General features: G+C 43.0%; 1 pseudogene across 1 annotated transcript; it reads left to right on the forward strand.

The window, feature by feature from the left end:
- The first annotated feature begins 157 nt into the window (after positions 1–157).
- LOC309857228 (conserved oligomeric Golgi complex subunit 2 pseudogene) lies at positions 158–2,973 on the forward strand (annotated as a pseudogene). Its single transcript has 3 exons — positions 158–213; positions 1,040–1,219; positions 2,872–2,973. The product of its transcript is annotated as a conserved oligomeric Golgi complex subunit 2 pseudogene (transcript).
- Positions 2,974–26,541: the final 23,568 nt, after the last annotated feature.

Below are 26,541 nucleotides of genomic sequence, written 5' to 3' on the forward strand. Positions count from 1 at the left end.
ATGAAAATTGATGGCGTTCAGGTGCAGGTGCCTGAGCGCTGTAAGGCATAGGGGGCGGTGGGGGTGGCAGGTTTTAACTTTGGGAATTACATTTCTCTAATTGTCTCTACTAGCCCTCTCTGGACTAGACAGATTTTGGAGAGAATTGCCACAGAATTTAATCAGTTACACTTTCATGCTGTTCAGAGCAAAGGCATGCCTCTTCTGGACAAAGTAAGACCAGCAAGTGTTGGTTTCGATTTTCAATTTGCTGTTTGCGAATTTCCTGGATGATTTTGGTTTGACCTAGCATTGCCCCTGATAATTGCTACTCTACAGGATTTTGAAGCTAGCTTTGAATTTTTTTTCTTTTTCAGTGTCTCCTGCTTGGGACCCTGCTTCCATTATGTCACACTAGATAGATTTTGTGTAAAGACACAAGCGTAGTCTCCAAACTATGCAAGTAAAATTAATTCTGAATTTCATGTAACTTGACACATTATATGATGTAGTCAGAGTTCATTTATCCAAAGCCCTTGACTGGGTTTAAATGCACGTTTGTCAGATTTACTCCGTAGCTTAAGAGGCAAATAACTTTTTGTCATTCCGTAATTGTCTAAACTTCACTTTGATGAAGCCGACTTACTTTCAAAGAAATCATAGGGAGGGGACGCCTCAGTGGCTCAGTCAGTTAAGCCACTGCCTCTGGCTTAGGTCATGATCCCAGGGTCCTGGGATCGAGTCCCACCTTGGGCTCCTTGCTTGGCAGGAAGCCTGCTTCTCTTTCTGCCTGTGTCTCCTTGTGTGCTTGTGCTCTCTCTCGACAAATAAATAAATAAAAACCTTTAAAAAAAAAAAAAGAAAGAAAGCAATCATGGGGAGAAGAGATTCATTGTTATTCTCTAGGAAATGTTGGGATTTTAATCTTACATATGTTCTGGTAGAATTAGAGGCTCGCTTTATATATATAACACATATGTATATAAATTATACACATATATTTGAGCTTTTAGAAACTGTGGTACCTGGACCTTCTTTCCTGGTCTCTCTGTTCTTGCAGCGTATAGCCCACATTACAGCCATGCTGCAGCAGTCCCTGGGAGGCCTGCTGCTAGAAGGGCTTCAGACTTCCAATGTGGACATCATACGGCACTGCCTCCAGACTTACGCTACAATTGACAAGACACGGGATGCAGAGGCGTTAGTCGGTCAAGTACTGGTGAAACCATACATGGATGAGGTTTGTGCCCCCATGCACCTCATTCCACAAACACAGAGCATCTAATCTGGCTTCATTTCTTGACTGGGTGCGAGAGAGCTCAGGGCTCTTCCTTGAAGATGCTCTTAGTTCCTGCTCTTCTGGTTGTAAGAAAAGGTTGGTCCCGCTTGGTGCCCATCAGCATGGCAGAAATCAGGCATGCGCTCTGGTCTCTTACAGTGATGCCATAACTCAGGGATCATCTTAATTTAGTAGGGGTGAGGGACTTGCCTAGGAAGAAGGTACGGATCAGAACATTTTCAGGTCAATTTCCATTTCCATAAGTTATACGTTAATGAAGTTGCCAAAAAGCGTGACCCCACCAAGGCGCCCATGCCCACTGGAGGAGCTGGAAGACAGCTCTGTGCGCAGGGAAAGTCTGTGAGGGGAAGCGTCTTCGCAGAATTGATGTGGCCTAAGTCTTGAAGACCATGGGGGAGTTTGCCAGGCTAGGAAGGTGGGAGGGAGGGAATATTCAAAGATAAAGGGCTTTGAAGGGCGAGTTAGCGGGGTAGTACCTTAAGTCCAGAACTTGGTTACCCAGTGTTCTTGACCTATAAGGATACAGTAAAATACAGGGAGTCAGTGTATCCTGCCTCTGAGCGGCCGGAGTATGGGCTGCACCATGTGAGGCCGCCAGCAATCAGCAGCTTCCAACTTAGAGAGCGTCGGTTTCATCTAGTTCAAGCTGACAGAAGTCATGAAGCCAGTCTCAGCGTTTCAGGGCTTTCTTCCAGTCACATGCCAGTGCGAGTGTTCTTTCTGTCTGGTAAGTATAAAGCTACCCACCATGACTTCAGGATGAAAGGCTTCCAGTTTTAAAACCAGACAGTATCCCAGTGATAGAAGTGAAATTGAAGGATCAATTTCAGTAATCTTCTCAGCTTCATTAAGACTACTAAAAGTAAATGATCTGTCAGTTCTTTGTATGTATCCTATTATAGTTCATAGCTCTCTCTGTGGGGGGTGAAAAAGATCACATTATTCTTTGTCACTAAATGAAAATATTTTAGTTATTTAATTTATGCCCTTTTCATTGAACTGAATCTAATATGCTAAATTAGGGAAGTACTTTACGTTTCCATGTCATTAAATGAACTGTGGCCACGTTTGTATTTTAAGTTTGCATGCTTGTCATTCACCTCCTGCAACTCAGCCTCACCAAAAAAAATTAAATACTAAAGCAAAATAAGATGTGTTTTCTTCCATCACTTTCCATCTCAGCCCTTTCCCTGTTCTGGAGACGATAGAGGATAAGGCCAGGGTGAAGATGATACAGAGCTGTTGTCTGCAGATACAGTATTTCGCTTTTAAGCTCAGAAGGGAACCAGATGAGTGTGTGTGATGTTTTAGCTTTAGGCCAGTCTCTGTCCCTCAGCCTCTGTGTCCCCCAGGGTTGGAGCAGTATTCCCAAATCCGGGACCTAGATTTTCATGCCATTGTTACTTACCTCCTGTTTAGAAAGCATACTGAGTGGGGAGGAGGAAGGACGAAGTGCATTTTTAAGGTTTACATGATTCTTTTCTCTGTAGTGTATAGTTCATACTTCTCTTTTAGGTGCTTTAAAAACAAACAAAAACACAAACTAACAAACAAACAAATAAATAAAAATAAAACGCTCTTCCTTCTGCTAGGTGATTGTAGAGCAGATCGTTGAGTCTCATCCAGACGGCCTGAAGATCATGTATGCTAATACGCTCCTGGAGTTCGTTCCTCACCACTGCCACCTTCTTTGAGAGGTCACAAGAGGAGGCATCTCAAGGTGACGTAAAATGCTGTGTATGCACCTGAGCTCAGTTTAGTGACCACCTGTCACCTCCTCATGTGCCGCTGATCCCTGGCTGTCCTGTCTGACCCGGGAACGTGGGAACGTGTGCTCTTCCCTATTTGTTACCAGTGCTGTGAGGCAGGTGTCACTTGCCTGGTTTTACAGGGAAGGGAATGAAGAGTGGGGACGAATCTCAATGGTGACATTTGTGTGACTCCAGAGCCTCTGCTTTTCTCTTGTCTATACTGTCTCCTTAACCAGGCTCAAAATCAAAATTGGTTTCCTTCCATTATTGTGATGTCATCATCGGTCTAGAAATACCAATTCATTTTAATTCAACACGTTTTATACTGATGGCAATTAAAGTCATGAACGGTTTTCCCTCCCTCTCTTATTTCATTTCCATGGCTTTCCAGTTCTGTTTCATGAATATCCCATTACCTTCCACCATCTCCGTCATCCCAGTCCAGACCTTTGTTGCCTTTTGTTCGAGGGTAGCGGGCTCTCCCCACCTGGTCTCCCAGCTCCACCTGTCCCTCTTCATTGCAGCCCTCAGCTGTCCCACCTGCCCAGAGCTCTTCAGCCTTCCTGAGTCGCTCGTGGCTTCTCATCGCCCACAGAAGAGCATCCAGTCTTCCTGGCGTAACCTGTGACCGTTGGTGCTTGAGTCCTAGTGGTTCTCCGCTGTAGAACTTTCTACTGTGGAACTTTCCCCCATACCACTATGGTTCCTGGCCAGACAGGAGCACTTGACCTTCCCTAACACACCTGGTACAGAAGATCCCTGACTTCACCTTGGTTCAGTTTATGGTTTTTTGACTTTTTATAATAGTGCAGAAGTGATATGCATTTAGTTTGGATCTTTTCCCAGGCTGGCGATCTACAGTAGGGTCCTCTTTTGTAATGCTGGGCAGGGGCAGCGAGCACAGCCCCCAGGCAAACCACATGATCACGAGGGTCAGCAACCAACACACTTGAACCGTCCTGTTCTGGCTTTCAGTGCAGTGTTCAGTAAGTTACATGAGATACCAGACACTTTATTGTGAAATAGGCTTTGTGTTAGAGGATTTTGCCCAACTGTGCAATACTGTAAGTGTTCTCAAGACATTTAAGTTTGGCGGGGCTAAGCTCTGATGTTCAGTCGCTTAGGTGTTTTCCATGCATTTTCAACTAAAGAGATTTCCAGCTGAACAATGGGTTTATTAGAAGCCGAGGCCGTCATAAGCCGAGGAACATCTGTCTATACTGTGCGCCTCTGTGTTTTCCTTCATTGCTTCCTGTCTCTTATTCCTTTGTCTTTCTGTTGATCTGTCACTCCACATGAAGCTCCAGTCAAATACAACTTCTTTTTTTTATTTAGGTTATTTATTTATTTACTTATTAGAGAAAGCATAAGCAGAGGGGGAGGCAAAGAGTGAAGCAGGCTCCCCACTGAGCAGGGAGCCCGATGTGGGACTCAATCCCAGGACCCTGAGATCATGACCTGAGCCACCCAAGCGCCCCCAGGCTATGGTTATTTCAAGAAAAAGTCCTATTTGTGAATTCTTCATCTAGTGAAGATGAATTAAAATCAGAAAGTCAACTCTGCCACCTTTAAAAACCCAGGAACAGAAAAAAATTCCACGAGCAGGTATAACCCTATCCACAATAAATCACTTTCAATCCAGTCCTGAAAACTAATACAGAGTAGGAAGAAAGCATTACAGAAAAATTTTGTTTTCATTAATCAAGCTGGAAAATAACGGGCCTTACATGAATGCCCTTTAGGAAGACAGTTCTTATAGTTTTATGTGGATAGAAACTCACCTTACATTCGAAATGCATGTTAAAACCATGACTGTAGATTAACTACCACTTTCAGTCGTCAGAAGATGAAAAATGGTCAAGAGTCACCCAAACTGAATCCTGGTTCCTCCTGGAAAATGTGTTCCTAAATATTTTCCCCCTGAACTACTGTGCTCTTTCTGTATCTTACACAGCAGACACTGCGATGCACAAACACATCCAGAAGGCCTTTGAGGGCTGACAGCCTGCTGGAACAATGAGGAATTCACCTGGGTTTCTGCCTTTCTGCCGGGCCCAGAAAGTTCTGGGTAACCCAGGTGACGTGTCATGAGAATACATGTGTAGCTCACACCATATGTATTATCTCCTCAGGGTAGACACCAAAATCCATGTTCGTATATGAAAATCCGAGATGCGTACAGAAATCAAGAGTGATTCTGTCATCTTGAAAGAAAAACACACTGTTGCGCTGCCACATGCCTCGTTTCTCCTTGAGTGACTGCAGGAAGTAGCGATTGCAGTCAGAAATCTCAGAAAGAAAAATTAGAGTAAGGGCAACACCTGAAGTTTATTCCTGAAAATACTTGGAGAATGACTGTGACCAATAAACCAGGGCTTAGTTCATGAGACTATGTCAATGAGCTTATACCATCCCATGTCCTGGTCAAACCCTCATGTCTGGGAGATGGAGGGACGTCTTCATCTTCCAGAGCTACTATTAGGGAAAAAGGTGGAGACAATACTGACTGAGTCCCTACTTCAGCAGGAGAGCCAAAAACACCTTGCCCCTCCATAATCCCAAATGAAAATAAACATCTCAGGGCGCCTGGGTGGTTTAAGCTTCTGCCTTTGGCTGGGATCGAGCCCCACGTCGGGCTCTTTGCTCAGCGGGGAGCCCACTTCCTTCCTTCTCTCTCTGCCTGCCTCTCTGCCTACTTGTGATCTCTGTCTGTCAAATAAATAAAATAAATAAAATCTTTAAAAAAAAAAGAAAAGAAACATTTCATTTTACTAGTGTGCAGCAGTGACTATGCATGAGAAATTATTATTATTTTATTATTAGATGATATATTATTATTATTATTATTGTACTATATTGTTAACCTTTTGAATTCGGACACGTAAAATTTTTAATAAAATATGAAGGCCTTTTTTTTTAAGATTTTATTTATTTGAAAGACAGAGATCACAAGTAGGCAGAGAGGCAGGCAGAGAGGGGGAAGCAGGCTCCCCACTGAACAGAGAATCCGATGCAGGACTTTATCTCAGGACCCTGGGATCATGACCTGAGCCGAAGGCAGCGGCTTAACCAACTGAGCCACCCAGGCGCCCCATGAAGGCTTTTTTTAAAGAACAAAAACTTCAGACTATATCTTTATCCTATCAGTTCCCACTACAACTGGCTTCTGTCTTGGCCAACATTTAGCCATTCAGATAAAGTCCGTATTTAGTGCTTCGTGTGTATGCATGTGTAAAATAAGCGGACAGTCATAAATCTTTAAGATTGTGTATAATAACCGTGAAATAAGGATTCTTGATACACAAGGTCTCGTCTGGGGAAAACAGCTGGAGAACAGCATGCAGTTTTCAAATGACGAAGTGAAAATACGCATTCGGTTATGAGAAAGGGAAGGAGAACAAGACCAAATATTAATAAAAGGGAAAAAAGCTTTTTCTGCCATCTTTCCGTGCCGCAGTAACAGTGTGAACAAATGTCCCACAGATGCCCTCAAGAACATTAACACTGCTGAAAGGGGGGGCGAAGGCCAGGTTCTTAGGAGGCCCTGCACCAAAGTCATTGTCCCGTTTCCTCACTGTGATGACGAAGCATGAGTACATTGGCAAATTTGAAATTATTGATGACCACAGAGCTGGGAAAACTGCTGTGAACCTCACGGGCAAGTTAAACAAGTGTGGCATGACCAGCCCTAGACTTGTATAACTGAAAGATCTAGAAAAGTGGCAGAATATTTCCATCCCCTCAGTTTGGTTTCACTGCAATGGAAAAATTCTTCTGGCATCATGCACCATGAAGAAGGAAGAATCCAGGCAGGAGGGAAAATCCTGGGATTCCTTTTTCCTAGAAATATAATATACATGGCACGTGAAATGCCTCAATGGGGAAAAAAAAAAGGAAAATAAATTACAGTCAACTAATGTTTGACAAGGGTGCCAAACAATTCAATGGGGGTAAGAACAGTATTTTACTCCCAAGCAGCCACATGCAAATAATGAAACAGGAGTCCTGCCTCACACCATACAGAGAAAATAACCCCAAATGCATCAAAGACATAAGTGTAAGCATTAAAATGATAAAGTTCGGGATGCCTGGGTAGCTCAGTTGGTTGGACGGCTGCCTTCTGCTCAGGTCATGATCCCGGAGTTCCCGGATTGAGTCCTGCATCAGGCTCCAAGCTCCACAGGGAGTCTGCTTCTCCCTCTGACCTTCTCCTCGCTCATGCTCTCTCTCATTGTCTCTTTCTCAAATAAATAAAATCTTTTAAAAATAAAAATAAAGTAAAATGATAAAGTTTTCAGAAGAAAACACAAAGGTAAATGTTAGTGGTCTCGAATCTAACAACGGCTCCTCAGCCAAACACCAAAGTACAAGCAACTTAAAAAAAATAATAAACAAATAAATGGGACTCAACCAAAATATCCCAGTTTTGTGCTTCCAAGGACCCCATTGACAAAGTCAAAAGACAAGCCACTAAATGGGAGAAAATATTTGCAGGTCATATATAAGGAACATGCATTCAGACTGTGTGAAGAATTCTTACAACTCAAATAAAAAGACAACCAAGTTAAGAAATGAGCAAAGAGGGGCGCCTGGGTGGCTCAGCGGGTTAAGCTGCTGCCTTCCGCTCAGGTCTTGAACTCAGAGTCCTGGGATCGAGCCCCATGCTTTCTGCTCAGCAGGGAGCCTGCTTCTTCCTCTCTCTCTGCCTGCCTCTCTGCCTGCTTGTGATCTCTCTCAATAAATCTCTCTCAAATAAATAAATAAAATCTCTTTAAAAATGAGCAAAGAACTTGAATATACATTTCTCTAATATTCAAATGTATACATTAATATATAAATGTATATATAAATATACATGATCATATATTTATATAAACATATTTATGTAAATATATTTACATTCTTAAATATGTATTTAAATATAAATAAAATATGAAATATATAATATATATAATATATATTTAAAGATACATATAAGGTATATATAAAATATATGGGACAATAAGCACGTGAAAATATGCTCAACATCACTAATCATTCGGGAAATGCAAATCAAAACCATGGTGAGATACCACCTCCCACCCACGTGGATGGCTACTATCAAAAACCCCAAAAGCAGGTGTTGGAAGGATGTGAAGAGCTGGAACCTGTAAATTGCTGGTGGGCTTGGAAAATGGCGCAGCCACATTAGAAATGGTTTAGTAGCTTCTCAAAATGCAGAACACAGAGTTGCCATATGACACACCAATATCACTCCTGTGTATAGAGCCAAGAAAAAAACTATGCCCACACAAAAACTTGTGCATGAAGGTTTAGGGTTTATTCATAATAGCGAAAAGGTGAGAACAACCCTGATGTTCATCAACTGATGAAGAGATAAATAAAATGTGATCCATCCAGCCTGTGGAATATTATTCAGCCTTGAAAAGGAATAGAACTTTGATATGTGCCACGACACAGAGGAGCCTTGAAAACATTCTGCTGATTGAGAGAAGTCAGTCCCAGAAGACCACGTATTGCATAATTTGATTTATATGGAATTTCCAGAATAGCTAAATCTACAGAGACCAAAAGTAGATTAGCGGTTGCCTAAAACTGGTGGTGATGGCTAAAGTTTTCTTTTGAGGATGATGAAAATGTGTAGGTAGTTCAGTATAGTATAGTTAAATATAGTGAAAGCCATTAAATTGTCCACATTAGATGGTGAGTGGTATGGCCTGTGAATTATATCTCAATTAAGCTGTCATCGAAAAATGCAAAGAACTTCTATATTTATCAAGTACAAAAAGAATGAACTTGATTAAAAACATCAAAAATGGGGAAAATAAAAACAAAATAAGATGGGAGGAATAAAATTATGACTGTTTATCATTAATTTAAATGTGTACAGACTGACTTTTTCTATTAAAGCGCCTATCAGGAGGTTACAGATCCACACTGTTCAAGAAACATACTTAAAATGCAAAAGGGATTGAGAATGTATCAGGTGAGGAGATACCATGCAAAAGAGAAAGCCGGAATGGCAAAATTCATCGCAGACAAGTTGGGTCTAAAGTTATAGGTACTAAGATAAAGAGGGACATTTTTAAAGGCAGAGTTTGGAAAGAAGATGTAAAAGGTATAAGCAGGTATACATCTAACAACATAATACCTGAAGATCTAAAAATGCAATAACAAGGTAAAATTTTAGCTTTTCAAATGGGAGTATCTACTAGAAGGAGGGAAAAACAAGGACACACAGAAAATAGACATCCTGGGGCGCCTGGGTGGCTCAGTGGGTTAAAGCCTCTGCCTTCGGCTCAGGTCATGATCCAGGGTCCTAGGATCGAGCCCCACATCGGTCTCTCTGCTCCGCGGGGAGCCTGCTTCCTCCTCTCTCTCTCGTTCTGCCTGCCTCTCTGCCTACTTGTGATCTCTGTCTGTCAAATAAATAAATAAAATCTTTAAAAAAAAAAAGAAAGTAGACATCCTTATTTCCCTTGGAAAACATTTCTTTCTTACACCTAAGGAAAGCCATATTTCTAAAGATTAATTGCATACTAGGCAACAAAGGAAACCTTTACAAGCCTTCCAAATTAAAGATTTAAAGAACAGTTCTTTGATCACAATCCAGTAGAATCAGAATTAGATAACCTGGTAACAAAAAATTGAAACTACATACAAGTTAAGAAATACAGTCTTCAGTCAAAGAAGAAATCATAAGACGACTGAAGAAAATCTTGAAAGCAATGGAAAGGAGACTATTTCATACCAAAACTTACAGAAGACACCAGAAGTTATACTCTAAGGAGACTTTAGTGTCAAATGTCTTCAATTTCAAACATTTTTTTAAATAAAAGAAAGTACTCATTTAAACCCATCAGAAAAGGGTAGCTCAATCCAAAGAAAGGAAGTAGTTATAATAAAGATAAATTTTTAAACTAATAAAAAATATCAGGGGCAAATAAACTCAAAGTTGTTTCTATGAAAGACTAATGAAATAATAATAATAAAAAAAACTTCACATGTCCTATTAAGGATAAGAGAGGGGGAAGATGGGGTGTGGGATGAGGTGGGGAGAGGGAAGGGGAATGGGGAAAGGGGGGTTTCAGGGAGGAGGGGACAGAGAGAGGGAGAGAGTTGCAAAACAGATAAGGATTGGGAACAGAGATATAAAAGCAAATGCATAATATAAAAGAATCACTAAACTGCAAGGCACTTTATACTAAACAATTTGATAACCTAGAAGAAACGATGATTTCCTAGGAAAACAAAATCATCCAAATGATTCAAGAATGGAAAATTAAGAAGATGAGTTCCAAGATCAGACAGGTTTGCAGCTGGATAACTGTCATTCTACTGTTAAATGGCAACAGGCAATTAAACAATAATAAGTCAATTCACTTGATGAAGCTGAGCACAATTTTAATACCCAAACCTGAGAGGGAGGAATGGGGAAGCTATTAACAAATCTGGCTTAGGACAGATTAGTTAACAGAAACTGAACTAATGTTAGCAAATAACAGAAGTCAGGCATCTATCAAAGGACTATATCCTGAGACCAACTTGGATTCATTCCAGGAAAATAAAGGGAGCTCAAGACCAGAAAATCAATAAGATTTACCTCATCACTAAATTAACTGTGAAAAATCTCTTAAGACCATAGCAATAAATGCATTTGATAAAAAAATAAAGGCACCTGATAAAAGGTGAGCAGCCATTCTTTATAAAAATGAAGATAAAAACAGAAGGACGTTATGCAGGAGGGATTATTAACTGGGAAGCACTAGATCAAGAGGTAGATAAAATGAGCCCATATTTGTTAAACAGTGACAGAGCCCCATGCGTGCGTGGATAGAGGCGAATGAGCTCATGGATGAGCACCAGGCTGTCAACAGGTATTATAGGGACAAAGGCAGCGGTGAGGAGAGGAGAGTCTTAACAACAGGGAAGAAGGTAAAAGGAGGATTGCAGTTAAAAATTGTGCATGATACAAACACATGCAAATAAGACCGGATATTTTCCGGTATATAGTTTTTTAAAACCCTGCACACATTACTGGAACTACCAACTCTTGCTTTCAGCTCCGCAGCCCTCGCGTGCTTTCCCAGTACCCGGATGCAGGGGTAGATCCTCCGTTGGTGACATCCTATGTCATTGTACTCCTAAAGGGACAGGTGAAACAGCACAGGGGCTTGAGGTCGGAACTTAGGCATCGCTGCGCCCACCCCAGCTCCCTGCTCGCCCAGCCCCCACTCTGAAGCGGCGGGCACTTGGAGCTGTTAAGAAGCAGGGATCTGAGCAGTTCTCTGGTTTCCCCTGGAGCCATCTGCATCCATCATATTTCCCACAGCTCTCCCCGAGTGTTGGTGCTGGCTCCCCCCGAGTGTTCCCTTAACTCCAGGCATACCCTTCTTATGACAGCACCTAGTACTCCCGGTCACAGTGCTCTGTCTGTCACATACATCCATTGATCAACTTTGTGCTGGTTGAGGGCTGGAGCCCCCTCCTGTTAACTTCTCAAGTCCGTTTCTAATGCAGCAGCACCTGGCACTTAAGCACCCTGTCAGTACCTGCCAAATGAATGAAATGTACTCAAAACATAGTATGAAGTCTGCGTTCTGAAACTCCTTTTTGGAGCTGTTTGCTATCATTTTCCCAGGCAATTAAAAAAATTTCCAGCCTTGCTGCCAATAACCTGAAGGGGTAAAGGAATGCCGGCGTGCCCCATGGGACATGTCACTCTGGATGGTCCTTCGGCAGCAGGCACTTTGATAGCGCTCTTCCAAACCCAGCAGGATGGTGGAATGGGTACGTGGCTGAGTGCCTCCCGGGTCTGACCCTGTGTGACGCCACCCGGTGCCTGCAGCTGCCCTCTGGAAGGTGTTGCTTTTGCGGCAGAGCCGGAGGGCACCAAGCATGTGTCTGTCTCCAAAGTCCTGGGCACCACATCACAATGCCTTCCTGAGAAACAGAAATAAGGACAGTTGCTGATCTTCATTCCTTCCCACCAAAGGTATCTCATACACGATCTTTGGAAGTTGGAGCCAGGGGGTACCTGGGTGGCTCAGTCGATTAAGTGTCTGCCTTCAGCTCAGGTCATGATCCCAGGGTCCTGGGATCGAGTCCCACACATTTGCCTCCCTGCTCAGCGGGGAGCCTGCTTCTCCTTCTCCCTCTGCCATTCCCCCCACTTGTGCTTTCTGGCTCTCTGTGTGTCAAATAAGTGAATAAAATTTTTTAAAAAAGTTTGGGCCATACTCTTTAGCCATTCTACTTTCCCTGGGGTAATTTGCCACCTCCCTGAATTTACCTGAATCTTTCCCAAAATCTACTTATCTTCCAGCCTTCTTGACCATAATGAGTCTATACATTTTCAATAGACAGTGTGAACTTACACTTGCTAATATTTGCATAACATGCACCTCTTTCAATCTCAAAGAAAAGCTTCGCACTGCAATGGTCTCTAATCTACAATTAGGTTCTGTTCCGGGATCCCACTGGAATTCTACGTGCCTGTCCCCTAAGATCCCATAAATTGTGGTCCAGTTTCACAGCCAGCCAAGGAAAGCACATGGGAAATCTTGCTGAAGTATGAGTAAGAGCCAACGAAAGGGAACATATTTATCTGCCTCGAATGCTGGGACCTGAGGAAAGCAAGTTTCATTACAGACAAATCAGGAAGGAGGTGCAGATTGCTTTTTATGTCACTCTGGAGTGGAGGTCTGCCATTGATCATTAAGGCCATTTCCTGCAATGCACTCACCAAAGTGATACTCACTTCGGAGTGGACAAAACTTAGGAAATGGCCAAGGGGAGCTCTGCTTACACTTTACACTCTCAGCATTTATTTGTATTATTTTCTTTATAGGGCAGTATAGAGACTTGAGACCACATTGAGAAAGCAAAGCTTGTCATCCTGTGGCCTTGGGTCAAGAATAGAGATAGTGCTGCTCATGTCAGTTTCAACCTCCAGTGGCCAAGGGTTTGATCTGATGCTATTTCAAGTTTTCACCATAGCCTTTCTCAAGCTCAATGGCCAATAATCCCACAGGAGGAGATTTTAGGGCCCTCTCAAACTTCTGTTTTGCTATCTCTTCCCAGCCTGCTACCTCTGCAAAAGTCACCACTTTGCCTGTGCCTCTACCACCTCTTAGAGCCTTTGGAATCAGCCACGAATTGCAGTGCTGATTCCTTCCATGACCACATATTGTTTACAGGAAAACTCTTCTTCGTTATGCCTTGCCAGTCAGAGTGACGGTTTCATCCGCAACCTGGACCAGGTTCGGGAATGTTCTACACATAAATGTGAGCAAATGTCTTCTGTATTGAGAGACATGTACACTCTGTAAATGGAATCTATTGAAAAACCAATACATAGGGTACACTTATGTCCTGACCCAGCTGGAAGGAGGCAATTCATTTCTATCTTTCAGAAAATTGGTGTAACACATTGATTTTCATAACAAAGAAAGCAGTTTTGTGTCCTCTACCAAAAGACTGTCATAGTAAGCAATAAATTGCCTCTTTGGGGTGAACAAATTAATAAGATATTTTCTAAATTTCAAAATAACAAAGACAGAATGATGTCTGTAATGCTAAGTGCATCCCCTTAGTTGCAGGGCACTGTGTCATGGACCACCTGAGCAATGGCACATGGCGGCCGGTAGTCTGAATTGTACATCAATTCACCTGGCAACCTGTTAAAAGAAAGTCTTGCACATGACAAGCTTTCAATAAGACACTGACAAGATGGCCAGGAAGCCCCCTTAGCTGGCTTTTTCAGGTGTCCAGACATCTAGTCAACCTACCTCACCAACTCATCACCATGCTTACTGGAGTAAACCCAATCTCTTCCTTCCCCCCTGGAGATGGGAGAAGAGCCACTCACACGTTTGTATGGAATTCTCATTCCCCCTCGCTCTGTCCCCACATGGCGCTGTCCGTGTAATAAATAAACAAATCTTTATGTCACCCGGAAGTTCCTGGGTCAAATTACACAACTCGGACAATTTTGGGTCACTACAGCCTTTTGTTTTTCTCTCCACCTTAAGCCTTCTGGGTGACCAACAACTATCTAAAACTCATGTTGCTGCCATATGCTGTTGTTCTGCTTCATCTTCCCAGTAAAGTTCAGTATTTTTCCCTAAAGTTTGGTTTATCAGTATCTCCAGCGTCTATCTCCAGCTAGGGTCATGATCCCAGGTCCTGGGTTCAAGTCCCACTCTGGACTTCCTGCTCTGTGGGAAGCCTGCTTCTGCCTCTGCCTCCCAACTCTTATGAATAAATAAAGAAAATCTTTAAAAAAATTTAAAAAAACCATTTCTATCTTCCCACTTTTAAAGATTAATTCTAGGAATTATTGCTATAAATCCAGTGTCCTATCTCTTTCTTGAAAAGTCTTCTCCAGGGCACCTGGGTGTCTCAGTTGATTAAATGTCTGACTCAAAATTTTGGCTCAAGTCATGATCTCAGGGTCATGGGATTGAGCCCTTAGTGAGGCCTCTGTGCTCAATGGGGAGTCTGCTTCTCTCCTTTTCCCTTTGCCCCACCCCCCCTACTCACATGTGCACACACGTGTTGTCTCTCTCTCTCTCAATAAATAAATAAACAAATCTTTAAAAAGTCTTCTCCAAAGGGAGTTTGACAAATAGTCCAGTAAGGGGCTGGAAGAAAATATTATAAGTTTTATTCATATTTCATGTCATCCATTTAACTGTTTAGCTTTTGCATGCCTTTTATAATAATTTAGTAGAGTAGTAGAGTTTATAATTTATCAAAAATTTGCTTAAATTTGTGCTATGTCCGCAAATATTTTTTTGTATGTATGTATGTATGTATGTATGTATGTATGTATGTATGTATTTATTTATTTTTGTGAAAGAGAGGTGCACAGTAATAAAAGGAGATCACTGCTCCAGGGACCCAGATATTTCCACACGTCCTGTTTCCTTCCATTCCCTCTGGGCTTCATTAGACCCCCTTAACACCAATCTTGTCCCTAAAACACGCCCTCTGCAGCACCAAGTTCAAATGCTTAACTCGGGCCATCACTGCAGGCTGTACCGGGATGACCTTAGGGAAAAGGGTGGTGGGTCTCACGGGTTAGCTGTGTCACCTCCATGAACAGTCCTTTGTTCTGAACAGCTAGTGCAGCCCACGTTTGCAATCACAGGCTCTGGCACCAGAGTGGGCGTAGATCCCAGCTGGCCCCTCAGTAGCAATATGGCTTTGGGAAAGTTGTGTCATTTCTGGCCCAGACTTAAGGCTCATCCTTAACGTGGAGGAGAAGACAGTGTGACCCTCAGTGGGCTGTTGAAAGGATCACGAGATGGTTCGACTCAGGTGCTCCGAGGTACCCAGCACACAGTAGGCCCACAGTAGAACAAAAAGTTGTTCTATTGATCTTATAGTTACTATTACTCATACTAACAAAACTAACTGATCATTTGAGATGATTTTCAAGCGAAGTGTCTTCGCCTGGATTTCTAAGATTAACCTACTTCGAAATGAATTCTGCTCTACTGTGAAAAACGAGCTAACCAGCAGGTTTCTTCTGCATCTTTTCTGAACTTTTTAGGATCCTCTCTAGAGAAAGGTTCTAAAGGAAGGCAAAGTGCAGAAATACTCTTGCTTCAAAGGATGTGTAGGAAATGATTAATTTTGCCAAAAAACAGTGCCTTGAACATAAAAGATGTTTGACGAAGCTCACTGTAGACAGTGTATCCCTCCAGGATTCATAAGTTGAAAACTCAATGTCCAAAGGGACATAACTAGGAGATGGGGTCCTTGGGAGATGTTTAGGTCATGAGGGTGGAGTCCTCATGGGCGAGATTAGTGTCTCCGTAAGAGAGACCCCACAGAGATCCCTCGCCTCCTCCACCTTGGAGGTTATAGGGAGAAGATGGTCATCTGTGACCCAGGAAGTGGGCACTTGAACAGACACGGAATCTTCCAGGGTCTTGATCGTAGACTTCCCAGCTTCCAGAACTGAGAGAAATAAGTATGTCTTTAAAGCACCTAGTTTATGGTGCTCTTGTTACATCAGCCCAAACTAAGATAAAGCTTGTCTCTTATACTGAAAAATAACACAAATGTTAACAACAATTTAAAAAAGGAACATTGTGGCCAATGACATGTAATGAACATCATCTCTCCTCTACAGAGCCAAGAGCTTAATTAGTTTCGGGCAACTCAGTAGAGTATGATTAAACCAAAGAGCAGCAAGATGTCTAAATGCTCAAGTCCTCTGCCTCCTACTTTTCTGCCAAAACAAAAGAAAAGCCCTAGGCTGGTTTTGGTTACCACCAAGCACAAAACAGCCAAATTCCAAATTAAAAAGCTCTGGGGTTTAGTTGTGGATGTATGGAATTACATAGAAGCTCTCTTTGATCATTCCAAAGGATGTTTCCCTCAAAGGTTACAAATACATCTCAGCCTACCAACCATCTCAGGCCTACCACAAAAATTATATATATACACTTTTAGCATTTTAAAATGTGTCTAAATTTCAGTTTCGGATCCAGTTTTGACTATTGTTATGGGCTTAGTTGGATGCCCCCAGATTCCTACGTTGACGTCCTAACACCCAGCATCTCAGAATGTGGCAGTATTCAGAGACAGGATTTTTAAAGAGGTGATAAAGGGAAAACGAGCTCACTGGGGGTGGGCACCAAGCCAACAGGACTGGTGTGCTTACAGGAAGAAGAGATTAGGACACAGACAGTACAGACTGAAGGACAATCGTTTGAAGACAGAGTGGAGAACACAGCTATCTGCAAGCCAAGGAGAGACGTTTGAAGAATCGAACCCTACTGCCACTTTGATCTTGGACTTCCAGCGCCCAGAACCATGAGAAAATAAATTGTATGTTGCCTAAGCCACCCGGCTGTTATTTTGTTTATGACAGCCCATGACTCAGAAATTTGAGGACCTCCCCCCCAGACTTTATCCTGAAGTTCTGTTTCAGCTTCAGGGGCTTGTGTAATACTACTGTATCAAGGAGGGAGGCTCCTGCCATTCCCTGCACTGGGTCATTGAGACACTGCACAGCTGTCCCCAGGGCTGGCTACCTAATTTACAAGCCCCATGCAAAATGAAGATATAGGGCCCTTTGGGCAAAAACAGGGAGGAAGTGTTTGTTAAAGGTACTAAAATAGAAAGCTCATTTCCTCCATCATCTGTCTTCTGAAGGGGCATGGCTGCTGTTTTCTATTTGCATTTAATGTCATTCCAAGCAAATAAAAATTTTATAATGTGATTATGGGCATGATTTATGCCATTCATCTTCGCAGGGTGCAATGTCAGTGTTAAATAATTCACGCAGGGATTCCACAGCTGGGGCACACCCACGTGCCCTCTTCTTATCAGAACCGTAGAAATCCTGCACAAGACCAGCTCTGCCATCTTTACCTCACCTGGGGACTCACACCTGTTCCACCAACCCTGCTGCCCTCGGCTTCCTGATGAGTACGGAACTTGACAGGATCAGGAGCCAGGGGCTGCCTTTCTTTCCCTTCCCTCCTAAGTCACCACTTCCAAGGCTTGGCTAACACAGGGAGGTGACATGAGTGAGAAAGGACAAGACAGGGTTCTGGGCTGCTCACAAGAGGCCACCGCCTCCTGCCGGTGCTCAGAGCAAGCTCTGGTCTGTAGGGAAGGCGAGCTCCGGTTGACTCGGTCATAGACATCACGTGGTCAGTGAGTCTCGTTGACCACCACTCACGAGGTGTCCATTTCCATGCTGTGCTCACCGGGCAGGGCGAGCAGTACATGCAAATGAGCAGTACAGGCAAGGAATGGTGGATACCCACAGTGGGCTGTCCCCTCCACTATGTACGTGCTCCACTATCCCACCTGTTATGCCCCAATAATGGGTCCATGATTAAAAGAGCGAGACTGATACAAAGCGAAGGTCAAACAAAGCTTTATTTTGCACCAAGCATCAAGAATCAAACTGACCAGCCAGGGCCGCTTTTCTTACAGAGAAGTCAACCCCTCTCTCCTTTACAGACTAGCTTTTAAGGACATAGGCCATGCGGTTGGGCCTGGTCATGCACAGGTGGCCAATGAAATTGTAACACACAGAGAAAGCTGCACAGTGATGCTAGGTGACCAATTGAATTACAACTTACCTTTTAGTAGATATTTGACCTAGCCTATCACCTTGGTTAGGATTTTCGCCCAAAAGACTCACAAAGGGCGGGACCCATACTCCTTGGTAGCTAGGGAGACAGTATGCAGCCCTCCACTGATCAGATGTCTTACCTGGCCTGACCCACCCTTGGATTTGGGCTTTGTTACCTGAGGTTGATTTCCGGGACTTGTTTTTAAGTAAATCCCCTGGGAGAAGGGGAGCAGGGACAGCTTAAGGGTTAAACAACAAGGTTATTGTGTAACCTCAATGGAAGCCTCTGGCTAAAATATAAAAATATAAAGTAGGTCCTTACACCACCCACTTCGCTCAAAAAACACAAAGTCAAAAATAAAACTGAGTAATTCCTAGACATTGAGAGAGAAGCACACTGACTTCACCTTAGAACCCTTCTGAGGGCGGTGCTTGGCATGGTAGGGGGGTGTGAGGGGGTTGGGGGTGGATAATGGGACCTCTGAGGGTGTGGCCAAAGGTCAGGGCCATTTGGGAAGGGGCTTTCTGGGGGAGGGGCCCTTCTGGGAGCAAAGCCCTGCGTGGGGGCATTCCCTCTGGGGGCAGGGCTGGGAGCAACCCCAGAAACCTGGCCCACAGAGAAGCTGATCCTTTCTCTCCCTCTGCCCCCTTTCCCCAGGGACCCCTAGGCTTTGGAGACTAAAGTCAAAATTAAAGCCATATGTCTAAATGGTTCATACTGTGGTTGGGTAGTGTTTTTAACATATTAATTGACTGGTTTTTCTCAGTATTTGTCAAACCTTTCCCAACTCAAGGCTTTCTCTTAAGCAGCAGCGCAAGGCAGGCCGTTCAGTTGGGTCAAGCTGTTTGGTGATTCTTTGTGAAAACCCACCCTCTTGCGCTGCTCAGGAGGGCAGTGTTGCGTCCTAGGATAAACATAAATATATATCAAATGTGTTTACAAGTTATATTTATATGTATACATTCAATTCTCTGTTTACATATATATGTATAAAATAAAAATAAAAATATTGTTTAAAAGGCTGTTTTCCGGGGTGCCTGGTGGCTCGGTGGGTTAAAGCCTCTGCCTTCAGCTCAGGTCATGATCCCAGGGTCCTGGGATGGAGCCCCTCATCGGGCTCTCTGCTCAGCGGGGAGCCTGCTTCTCCCTCTCTCTCTGCCTGCTTCTCTGCCTACTTGTGATCTCTGTCGGTCAAATTAATAAATAAAATCTTTTAAAAAAAATGCTGTTTTGCAGGGAACCTGGGTGGCTCCGTCCTTAAAGCGTCGTTTTTCCACTCAGATCATGATCTTAGGGTCTTGGGATGGAGGCCCACATTGGGCTCCCTGCTCAGCAGGAAGACTTCTTCTCCCTCTCCCACTCCCCTGCTTGTATTCCTGCTCTGTCTCTCTGTCAAATAAATAATTTTTTAAAAAGAAATACTTTATTAAAAAAATATATGTAAAATGCTATTTTGCCCTCTATCCTGGTAAGATTGAACACATTCCTAACAAGAGATCTTCCTTGACTCCGTGATAAAAATTTAACATTGTCTTAATGAATCCTCACAACATCCGCCTCCCCAACCCTTCTCAGATGTTACAATTAAGGTTCAGTGAAGTCCAAACACTGGGCCTGAGGTAATATATCCAGTATGTGGCCTCTTGGCATAGTCTAGCAGCCCAAATTGGGGGCGAGGGTGTTTGAGTGTCGTTGGCCAGGATAAAAAGCTGAAAGATGAAAAGAAGGGTAGTCTTGCTTTTTGTCCCCAAAAAAGAGGATTTAGAAAGAAAGAGACCTGTCGCCCAAAGGAGGAGGCTCCCCACTGATCCCGGCTGGGCAGGAGTCAGAGCAGAAGGAAAACTCCCATCGCCAAGGAGAATGGGCTTCTCCTTCATACAAAAGCATAGGATCCCTCTCACCTGATATGTTTCTGTCCCATAGTCATCCCCCTGTGCCTGCCCCATAATAGCATTCACAGGAAATGGCTGAGAGATACATTCAACTTGCAGAATTATAGCAAATAAAGTAATCTTTGACCCATTACTGGGAGGGGCCAAGCCATCCTAGGGCAAGTGCACTCATTTCAAGAACCAGTAAAATGATTCCAAGAGTATCATAAGGGCTAGTGATCATGACTGGTCCAGAAATATTTCTGGGAGTCCCTTTTAACATCCCTCCCATCATTTCTTCTCATCTCCAAGGGAATGGTACTTAGGTATTCTGAAAGAAATATGCATGACTAGTAAACTGTGTGTGACCCCTGCCGCCTAATTCATCCCTCACCAGCAATTAACACTGATGGTTTGAAGGATGGCTACTCCCCTAGCAGGGCAAGAGCTGAAGCAGAACGTATGGGGCGAGGAGGCTCTTTCCCCTGGATATAAATAATTAAACCCAGTAGCCACCCTTCCTGCCTGGCCACTGTCATTTAGGTATGGCTGATTATCCCTAAATGGGAATGAGATGGGGGCGGGGGTGGGGGAGGGAAGAAGGTGATGGTCAAAAAAACTACAGTAGCTGCCACTGAGGGTCCAAGCTGGCATTAGACTGAGCTCAAGTCCTGATTCCATCATATACGAGCTGTATGAACTTGGAAAACTGAGTTCAACTCTCGAAGCATCTGCTTTGCCCCCCCTTGGAGTGAGAATAGTCAGTAGTGTTGACTTCACAGGGCTTGTTAGGAGGATTAAATTAGATACTGTTCATTTAGCACAGTTCCTGGCCTATAGAAGGCACACATAAAAGTTGATTATCGTTTTTATGGACCTCCAACTTTAAGCCTTCTATAAAGAACCGAATGATATCTCTGAAAAATACCAACTGCCTACAAGGTTGTAGGAAAAGGGGTATCTATGTTGACCTGATTAGAAAAAAGTGGAAAACCTCTCTTGTTTAAGCCTTGTTGAAAATTTTCTAAACTCTGTCCACTCTTTTGCTTTAGTAATTAGAACAAACGTTGGAGACTCGTGATTTTCTGATAATTGAGTTGCTCGTTGTAACGCAGGGCAATTCGACATTAGTGTTTATTTAAAAAAATACCGCAAATGAAGATAAATGGTGAGACGTGCACTAAATTTGATGAAAATCTTGACGTGAGTGTTTCTTTTTGGGATTCTCTCTCTCTCTTTTTTCTCCTATGATCTGAGAGCGGATTACATTCTACTTGGGTGATGGCTCAGGTCAAATGTGTGGTTTTGCAGGTGCCTAGCCTTTCACAGACAATCTTGGAAGAACCATCATTGTCTCTGTAAGAAAACGGAGGGAAAGATGTGATTTTAACACTCAGCCTACAACAGTTCAACAATCTACCAATGTGAATTTAGAAACGCTGAGCAGGTCCCCCTTCTAGTAAGGAATATCTCTCCCGTTTTCTTATAATACCTGAGTTTCTACAACTGAGCAATCTACTCTTTGTGTAAAACAGCTTCCCAGGATTGTTTCTCCTTTAAACGCAAGTGAACTTTGGGGATGGCACTCAGATCCCTTTCTTTTACTGGACAACTGTGGAGCAGGGGTTGGGTGTGTTTCAAGAGGGAAAATATCCACAAGGGGACAGAAAAAGGACATAAATGTACAAAATCCCATTTTCCAAGAATGTAAAAAGCTAACTTCCAGGGGAGCCTGGGTAGCTCAATTGTTAAGCATCTGCTCTTTGGCTCAGGTCATGATCCCAGGGGCCTGAGAATCCAGCCCCGCATCGGGCTCCCTTCTCAGAGGAAAAACCTGCTTCTCCCTCTCCCACTGCTTGTATTCCCTATCTCATTGTGTCTCTGTCAAATAAATAAATAAAATCTTAAAAAAAATGCGAACTTCCAATATTTTTTTTTCCTTTGCTCTAAATATCTCAATGTTCACTTGTTGAAAGCAATTGATTGAAGCCCTGGGAAGAAGTGGTAGATTGAAGCACTCATCAGAGTTGTTTGTGCTGCTTTGCAGGGGTCTGGCTGCACTAAATTATTTCAAGAAGTATTAATTATCTAAGTCACTCAGAAGAATCCATTTACCTATTTCATTTTCTTTTTTTGAAGAGAATTTTTTTTTTAAAGATTTTATTTATTTGTCAGAGAGAGAGAGGGAGCAAGAGCGAGCACAGGCAGACAGAGTTGCAGGCAGAGACTGAGGGAGAAGCAGGCTCCCTGCCGAGCAAGGAGCCTGATGTGGGACTTGATCCCAGGACGCTGGGATCATGGCCTGAGCCGAAGGCAGCTGCTTAACCAACTGAGCCACCCAGGCGTCCCCCTATTTCATTTTCTGTGGTTCTTGATCCTTACCCCAAATTCTCACAGGCCTCCGCAGCTGGCACAGAGTCCACTCCCATAACTATAATCCCTGTCCCATACTCTCACCTCCATCATACATCATACATACCTGATAAAACCCCACCCTGGTAAAAACCCAACCTTCTGTCCACCCTATGTCTGCCCCTGGCAGCTGAAGGTGGTTGGTGAGAAAAGCAACAATGCTGGAAGCTTTCACATTAAATTCTTTTTTTTTTTAAGATTTTATTTATTTATTTGACAGAGAGAGATCACAGTAGGAGAGAGGAAGGGAAGAGATCACAGAAAGAGGAAGGGAAGCAGGCCCCCTGCTGAGCAGAGAGCCCAATGTGGGACTCGATCCCAGGACCCTGAGATCATGACCTGAGCCGAAGGCAGCGGCTTAACCCACTGAGCCTACCAGGCGCCCCTTTCACATTAAATTCTCAGCCACAAATCCAAGTATGTTTCTCTGACCGACAGAATCTCCATTCTTCTCGTGAAATATTTTGACTATTTCACATCTTCTTTCCTCCAACTTTAAGCCAGGGCTTCTCAACACTTGCCACACTTTTGAATCACCTGGAAGACTTTAAAACACAGGAGTGCCCACCTCCAAAGGACCTGATCTAATTGGTGTAGAACCAATTAGATTAATATCCAATTAGGGTCTGGATATAAGTGTGCTTTTAAAATTCTCCCAGTGGGGCGCCTGGGTGGCTCAGTGGTTTGGGCTGCTGCCTTTGGCTCGGGTCATGATCTCAGGGTCCTGGGATCGAGCCCCGCATCGGGCTCCCTGCTCCGCAGGAAGCCTGCTTCCCTCTCTCTCTCTCTCTGCCTGCCTCTCTGCCTACTTGTGATCTCCGTCTTTCAAATAAATAAATAAAATCTTTAAAAAAAAAAAATTCTCCCAGTGATTCTAATGTACAGCCATTTTGTTCAGAGTGAGAATTGAACACCTTCCATCAGATACAGCTGATGACCGACCATTCTGATGACTTCACTAAGAAAAGTAAATTGAGGGCACCTGGGTGGCTTCAGCTCAGATCCTGGTCTCAGGGTCTCGGGCTCTCGCATCAGGCTCTCTGCTCAGCAGGAAACCTGCTTCTCCCTCTCCCTCTGCCTGCCTCTCTGCCTACTTGTGATCTCTCTCTCTCTCTTTCTCTCTGTGTCAAATAAATAAATGAATAAAATATTTTAAAAAAAGAATGAAAAACAAACTGGGTGGGTGTCTAGGTGGCTAAGTGGTTAAGCGTGTGAATCTTGGCTCAGGTCATGAGCTCAGGGTTATGGAGTCGAGCCCCACGTCAGGCTCCATGCTCAGCGGGGAATCTGATTGAGATTCTCTCCCTCTCCTTCTGTCTCTTCCCCCTGCATGTGTGTGCTCCTGCTCTCTCTCTCTCTCTCTCAAATAAATCTTGAAAAGAAAAATCGGTAAGGAAAGAAGACCCACAGAATCCCACTAAGTTTACCTGGGTGGAACCCTTACTCCAATCCCTTCTGAGTGAGGACAAGCCCCTCCACTTGGGGTTTCTTCTCATTTCCCTGATCTCTGAGTATGAATGTGCTTCAGGACCCAACCTCAGACTTCTCCTCTGTCTACACTGAGTCCTTGGTGACTGTCCCTCTTCTACCATCTATCTCCTGATGACTCCACATCTCCACCTCCAGTCCAGACCTGGATTTTGAGCTTTCTTCCACTGCCTGCTTTCCAGATCTACCTAGATGAGTTAAACCCAACATGTTCAAAACCAAGCTCTTATTCTTCTCGAGCTCTGCTGGTCTTGCAATAGCTCAAACAGGAAACTGTAGAGTCATTCTTGATTCATCTCTTTATTTCACTGCCCACGTTTAATTCTTTGGTAGACACTGTGGATTCTATCTTCAAAATATATTCTAAATCTGACCAGTTCTCCACATTTCAGTTACTCCCACTGTGGTCCAAAACACCGTCTTCTATGAGTTATTGTAATAGTCTCCTATCTGGTCTTCTGGATTCCATCTTTGCTCTGTTCTAGTTTATTTTCCATTCAGCAGTTAAAGCAATTCGTTTAAGACAAATGTCAGACCTTGTTATTTCTCTGCTCTAAGATCTCCAATGGCTCCCCACTTCACTCAATACAAAATTCAGTCTTACAAAATTTAACACTCAACTTCCTTCTCAATTCATCTCCTACCTCTTCACTCAGCTGTCTCTGCCTCCGCTCACCAGCCTCCTTAGTGTTTAACAGAGTACAGCAAGTGCGTGCCTTTCTTGGGCGTTGCACTTTTTTCCTCTTCTTAAATGTACCCTTCTTGTTCTCTGAATCCACTCAAAGATCTGCTAATGTCTTCTTATCAGAGTAATCTCCCCTAACTGCACACACAGCCAGCACCAGCACCATCACAATCAACATTGTTTCTGTCCCTCTCTACTTTTGACTTCTTATCAACAGCTGACATATTATATATTTATTTATTTACTGTCTGTTCTCTCTCTTCTATTTGAATGCATGTGCGATAAAAATGGTATTTGTAGGGGTTTTTTCCTGATTTATTCTGTGTTCAGAAGAGGATTTGATACATAATACTCAGTACATAATTGTTGAACGAATGAATGAATCAATCAATCAATCAATGGAAATATCAGGTTATCTCAATCATAAGAGAGATTTCTCTCAAGCATTTTCTATAGTATTGCCCTATTTCATTCTCTGCATCTCTGGGTTGATTAGTAGATAAAATCATCATGTAAAATCAGTTTGAGCAAGGTTGGATCCTTAAGCTTCTATGTCACCTAGGACTCCAAATGTCACGGTGTACCATGCACATTTGCCTCCAGCCTTCTCCCCCATATTTTGGTCATGGTTCAGCAGCTGTGGCATCGTTCAGCTTTCTTTTCCCCTCCCCTGTCTCAGTTCCAGGAGGTCCTCCTTGGCTTTGGGCCCCCTCCTTGTGGGTGATGAAGGCAATGTAGGGAGAGGCAGCAGCTTCCCTGACTCACCCCTGCTTTCTCTATTCATACTGATCCAGTAACGCATAGCCTGTGCAGTACAGGGCTGGCCAGGTCAGTCTCTGCCACCTTAGGTCCTCATTTTTGTTCCCTGCAGCAGCTTGGCCATTTGCAAAATCAGAAATTGTAAAAGTACAAACAGGAGACAATATGCCATATTTTATGGATTTTAAGATGCCCCTCCCCTCCCAATTTCTTTCACATCTCCAATGTCAGGAATTGTCTTATAGTTAGGGCTGAGCAGGTGGAAGTCCCTATAAAGTTACCACAGCTTGACCCTGTGCCATGTGGTTACTGCTCCTAGGGCACAACTGATCATCTACATCCCTTGGCATGCCAAGCCACAGGCCTTTTGAGGACCATTTAAAGAAAGAAAATAAACTGGTTATTATATGAAAATCTCAGATAAGGAAAAAAAAAAAAAAAGAAAAAAGAAAAAGAGAAACCCTACCAGCATCAAACCAAGCAGAATGGATGACCTCAGAATACTTTTATAAGAAGTGTAGCATGCAAAACAATCTTGAGAAAGGAGAACAAAGCTGGAGGTATCAGTTTCTTGGATTTCAAGATATACTACAAAGTTATAGTAATCAAAACAGTAGGGTACTGGGAGAAAATATACGCATAAATCAACGGAAACAGGATAGAGAGCCCAGAAATAAATCCACAATTATATGGTCAATTAATCTTTGACAAAGGAGGCAAGTATATATAACAGAAGAAAGTCTCCTCAAAAACAGTGTTGGGAAAACTGGAGAGCCATTTGCAAAAGAATGAAACTAGACCACATTCTTTTACCATACACGTAAAGAAACTCAAAATGGATCAAAAATCTAAATGTGAAGTGTGAGGTGTGCCTGTCTTGCTCAGCCTTTACAGCATGTGACTCTTATTCTTGAGGCTGTGAGTTTAGGTCCCACATTCAGTGTAAAGCTTACTAAAAAAAAAAAAAAAAAAAAAATTAAATGAATAAATGAGAGCCCTGAAACCATAAAACTCCTAAAAGACAATAAGCAGTAATCACTTGGAGATTGGTTTTAGCAACATTATTTGTGGGTATGTCTGCTTAGGCAAGGGAAACAAGAACAAAAATAAACTATTAAGACTACAACAAAATAAAAAGCTTTTTCACAGTAAGGGAAACCCGCAACAAAACCAAAAGGGAACCTACAGA

The sequence above is a fragment of the Mustela nivalis genome (assembly GCF_964662115.1).
Source record: "Mustela nivalis genome assembly, contig: HAP1_SCAFFOLD_505, whole genome shotgun sequence".
Taxonomy (NCBI): Eukaryota; Metazoa; Chordata; class Mammalia; order Carnivora; family Mustelidae; genus Mustela; species Mustela nivalis.